This window comes from Rutidosis leptorrhynchoides, chromosome 3 (genome assembly GCF_046630445.1).
Source record: "Rutidosis leptorrhynchoides isolate AG116_Rl617_1_P2 chromosome 3, CSIRO_AGI_Rlap_v1, whole genome shotgun sequence".
NCBI classification, from domain to species: domain Eukaryota; kingdom Viridiplantae; phylum Streptophyta; class Magnoliopsida; order Asterales; family Asteraceae; genus Rutidosis; species Rutidosis leptorrhynchoides.
In genome coordinates, this window is record NC_092335.1 from 166297976 (window position 1) to 166303975 (window position 6000).

The window sequence follows — 6000 nt, forward strand, 5'->3', positions numbered from 1 at the left end:
GATCTAATGAATCGCATCTGTAGACCGTATTTAGACAAATTTGTCATTGTTTTTATCGACGACATATTGATTTACTCGAAGAACAAGGAAGAACATGAGCAACACTTAAGACTGGTACTAGAGATACTCAAGAAAGAAGAATTGTACGCAAAATTTTCGAAGTGTGATTTCTGGTTACAAGAAGTACAATTTTTGGGCCATGTTGTCAGTAAACATGGAATTAAAGTTGACCGCGCCAAGATCGAAGCCATTAGTAAATGGAAAATCCCGAAGACTCCAACACAAATTCGCCAATTCTTAGGTCTTGCTGGTTACTACCGAAGATTCATTCAAGATTTCTCTAGAATCGCCAAACCCTTAACTGCATTGACTCAAAAGGGAAAGAAGTATGATTGGTCCACAGAACAGGAATCCTCATTCCAGTTATTAAAGAAGAAGTTAACGTCTGCACCCATTTTGTCATTACCGGAAGGAAATGATGATTTCGTGATCTATTGTGATGCTTCACGCCAAGGTTTAGGATGTGTATTAATGCAACGCACAAAAGTCATCGCATATGCCTCACGACAACTAAAAATTCATGAAAAGAACTATACGACGCATGATTTAGAACTTGGAGCAGTAGTTTTTGCACTCAAAATATGGAGACACTATCTATATGGCACCAAGTGTACAGTGTACACTGACCATAAGAGTCTTCAGCATATTTTTGATCAAAAACAACTCAATATGAGGCAACGTCGCTGGGTAGAGTTGTTAAACGATTACGATTGTGAAATCCGTTACCACCCCGGAAAGGCTAATGTTGTAGCTGATGCCTTAAGTCGAAAAGAAAGAGTAAAACCTCTTAGGGTTCGAGCTTTGAATATTACAATTCGTACTGATCTCACAAAGCAAATTCAAGCAGCACAGTTAGAAGCTTTAAAAGAAGAAAACGAAAAAGGCGAAATGAGCAAAGGGTTAGAAAAACAACTTGAAGTAAAAGCCGATGGAACCCTGTATTTTGCTGGTAGGATATGGGTACCAAAACATGGTAACCTAAGGCAACTAGTACTGGATGAAGCACACAAAATGAGGTACTCAATTCACCCAGGAAACGGGAAAATGTACCACGATCTCAAGAAGTTTTATTGGTGGCCTAATATGAAGACAGAAATTGCTACTTATGTAAGCAAATGTTTGACGTGTGCAAAGGTCAAAGCTGAGCACCAAAAGCCGTCAGGATTACTGCAACAACCAGAAATTCCGCAGTGGAAATGGGAAAGAATAACTATGGATTTCATTACGAAATTGCCAAGGACTGCAAGTAGTCATGATACTATTTGGGTGATAGTTGATCGTCTAACTAAATCAGCTCACTTTCTACCAATAAAGGAGACAGACAGTATGGAGAAATTAGCACGCCTATATTTGAAGGAAGTAGTTTCCAGGCATGGTGTACCCATCTCTATCATATCTGATCGCGACACCCGATTCACATCACGTTTCTGGCAGTCATTACAAAAAGCATTGGGAACTCGATTAGATATGAGCACCGCTTATCACCCACAGACAGATGGTCAAAGTGAAAGAACAATACAAACATTGGAAGACATGTTACGGGCATGCGTGATTGACTTTGGAACCAGTTGGGATCGACACTTACCGTTGGCAGAATTTTCATACAATAACAGCTATCATACGAGCATCAACGCAGCGCCATTTGAAGCACTTTACGGTAGAAAGTGCAGATCTCCTATATGTTGGAGTGAAGTAGGAGAAAGACAACTTACTGGACCAGAAATTATTCACGAAACCACCGAAAAGATCATTCAAATACAACAGCGATTGAAAACGGCCATGAGTCGCCAAAAGAGTTATGCTGATGTAAGAAGAAAACCGCTAGAATTTCAAGTGGGCGACAAAGTCATGTTGAAAGTGTCACCCTGGAAAGGCGTTGTGCGATTCGGTAAACGAGGAAAGCTAAGTCCTAGGTACGTAGGACCCTTTGAAATCACCGAAAGAATTGGAGCAGTTGCTTATCGATTAAAGCTACCGCAAGAACTTAGTAGTGTTCACGACACATTTCACGTGTCAAATTTGAAGAAATGTTTAGCTGAAGAGGATGTCGTAATTCCTCTTGACGAAATACGAATTAATGATAAACTCCATTTTGTCGAAGAACCTGTTGAAATCATGGACCGTGAGGTCAAACAATTAAAACAAAGCAAAATACCGATAGTTAGAGTTCGTTGGAACGCAAGACGAGGACCCGAGTTTACTTGGGAACGTGAAGATCAAATGAAGCAAAAGTATCCACATTTGTTCACTGATATCGCTCATGAAACAGGTACTACTCAAAATTTCGGGACGAAATTTTCTTTAACGGGGAGGTACTGTGATGACCCGAAAAATTTCGACTAATTTAAACCAATTCTCTATACGATTTATTATTTTGACACGTTAAACAAAGTCTGTTAGATTGAGTCTCAAAAATTTTAGAACTGTTTCATATATACAATTACCTTTGACTACTCTCGACGATTCATGAACAATTATATGTATGTATATATATATGTACAAGTAAAAACGACTTTCCTACAGTAAAACACTATTTGCTACAGTAAAACACTATTTGCTACAGTGAAACCGTATTTTGCTACAGTGCTACAGTAAAAACGACTTTGCTACAGTGATTTGCTACAGTAAAACACTATTTGCTACAGTAAAACATTATTTGCTACAGTAGAATACTATTTGATGTCGACGAACTAGCAAACAAAACGGGAAAGGCGGCCATGCGATCGCATGGCAAAAACACTGAAAACTCATGCGATCGCATGAGCTACAGTAAATCGAAAAGTACTATAAAAAGGCCAGTTTGTTCGACGAAATACTTCACAATATATTTTCTTATGTAATATAAATTTTAATTTATAATTATAATTATAATTTTAATTTAAGTTAATAATAATAAAGTATATTCGAGGGTGTTTTAATTCGGGTTTCAAACCGCTTTAAGCTAAAGAAATATTGGGTATTGTTTGGGGTATTGTTCTTGAATCCAAGGCCAACCATACAGTCATCTACCGTCATTACGTCTATGCAATTTGCCTACAATATTGAGTCTCAATATTGAACTGTGAGTTTATAGTCTCCCTTTTTAAATACTTTAAATATTTTTGGGCTGAGAATACATGCAATTTATTTTAAACGCGATAAGACACAAGTACATACTAAATTCTACACTGAGTTAAACCGAAAATCCCTTAGCTTTGGTAACTAGTAGCTGCCAGTACATAGGATATGGACTGGTGGGCGCGAATAATTGTATATGGATCCATAGGGCTTGACATCCCCGTCCGAGCTAGAGCGCTAGCCTTTTAACGGACGTATGTTATTTGAGTTTAAGACACGTTGGTTTGCGTGTATTAAAACGAATGGGGTAATTATCACTATAGCGTTAAGTTTAGTTGTCAGGGTGCTCTGTTACGTAGAATCTATTAACTTTTGATGAAATCTTGTGGTCTATCTTGATATATGTTTATGACTCGAGCAATTAAACCTATAACTCACCAACATTCGTGTTGACTTTTTAGCATGTTTTATTCTCAGGTTCTTATAATGCTTCCGCTGTGATGTGCTTGTTGCCTGCATGGAGTCTCTCATGCTTTGTACAAAGTTTATTGCATTCAAAATAAAACTGCGTTGTGTAATAAATAATTGGACTGTGATGTCAACCTGTAAATTAAAGACTTATGTATTTCGGGGTTTTGCTTATACCTAAGTACTCGCCCACATGTTTATAACTTTCTATGTTTAGAAAGTCACTTATTTTAATGAATGCAATATTTTATCAAAACGTATCATATAGAGGTCAAAACCTCACTGTGGAATCAATGATTAACGTGCCGCGTCAATAGCGATTTTGACGGGTCGTTACACTTTTAGTTTACCTCTTAGCTATAATCTAGGTATTCTGTATCAACCAACTATCATTCCGCCAAGGATAGTTGTAATTCTTTGTGATTCAATCAATAAAGAATAACCGTTGAAAATTACCTGTGACTCTATCTAATTTGCATGCTTGAATACATAATCGAGTTTAACTGTTTAGTTAATTGAAAAGTAATTGTATTCACACCCCACCCCCCCTCCCCCCACACAATACTCCTGTTGTTATTAAGGGACCAACAAAAACGAACAAGGAAATCTGGACCAGTACTTTGAAAATGTAGTATTCAAGGTTGAAAACCTACTAACTTCAAGTAACGCAATAGCTTATAGCTGGAAGACATGGCGGTCCTTTTATCTATAAATACATTCCTTTTTAGTTTAGCATAGTAGTTGTTAGTGATGTTAGTGTTTTATCTCTTATGCCATTAACTATGTTACTTTATTTGTTCTTTTTTCATTTTGAGGTGGTACCATCATTTGTTTGTGGGTTGTTGAGTATACCAAATTGTTATGGAGTGAATTTAAGTATAGGTGATGGTATTATTTCAGTAAGTCAAACATGCATGCATATGATATTTGGAGATTTGGCTATTAATATCCAGTTAATGATCAAAATGTTGCATAAAATAGTGGTACGATCATACATATATATAGTTACTACTTATTCTGTTACTACCAATCTTATACTTAGTCTTTATAGGGCCCTCCATGCAACGCACGGGCTCTTTAAGGCTAGTAATATAATATAATAGAGATATAGAAGATTTTGAGTAAATTTCATCAACCAATATCCTAGCTACTCGATATCTTCCAGATTTTATTGAGATAATAATTTGAAAATATTAAGAAGTGATATAAACAAAATATACAGCTCACAATTTCATTAATCTAGCCTGAGATTTTGTCAAATGCGATATTACGATGGTATATTTTTTTTAAATTTATTTATTTTTAATTTGTATAATAATGACATCATCCTTATTAAAATTGAAAGGTAATTAGCTTAATGATAACATCATCATTTTAGAGCTTTATATGACTATATACATATGAAGAAAATGATACCAACAGACACATCAGCAATACAATATCAACAACAAAACCCAAATGCCACATGATTAGTGTATGAGGTTGGTAGGATGTAAACAATCATTCTCCTGTCCTAGAATAAAGAGAAGTAATTTTTCGTAGAGAAAATCCTTCTTCTCAATGTTTTATAGATAGAGAGATTGCTTCCGAAATGACCCCCGGCCAATAAGTAGGTAAAAAAAAATATTAGTCGCCATGAAAATGGTAAAATCAAATTTTCATGGGTTTTAAACGTGCTAGAAAGTTCATTTTAGGCTCTAAGCGACAGTCAAGTCGTCAATCAAGCGAACCTTGGTGTCGCCTTGAAATTATTGTTTTGTACTTAGAAAATGAATTAGTTTATGCTTAAGCTATTAAATATAAATTATAATACCAGTATTTAGTTAAAGAGCTTTTTCCACCATTAATGAAAAATTATTATATAATACTGTAAAAAGATCTGTTTGGTAAAAGGGTTTACAAATTTTAGACGGAGAATAAAAGTTAGAAGCTAAAAGGTACGAGAACTAGTGTTTGAAAAAAAATTATAGCTTTTTGTATGTTTATTCATTATTTTAATAGTTTCACCATATCTACTAAATACTTAAATACATTTAAAAAATAAACAACTTCAAGCTATCAGCTAACATCTACCATTTAATTTTGTTAAACATATTCAAACATCAATATTAACTAGTTAAGAGCTAGTTAATATGCTTTTTTTTAGAATGATAAATTAAATAAACGAATCCGAAAATCAACATGTACAAACAGGCCGGTCCTGATTATTTCGATGCCCCGTGCGAAATGATCAAATGATGTTCCTGTTCAGTTTTGAAACCAAACGATATGAGAAGTTTGAAATCCAATCGACTTATAGAGCTCACTCCCACGTTAACTATTTAGCAAATATAGTATAACTAGTCCGGACCGGCCCGCGCGATGCGGCGGGGGCTTTCGGCCGGCGTATTCATATTTAACGCAGTTTTATTTACA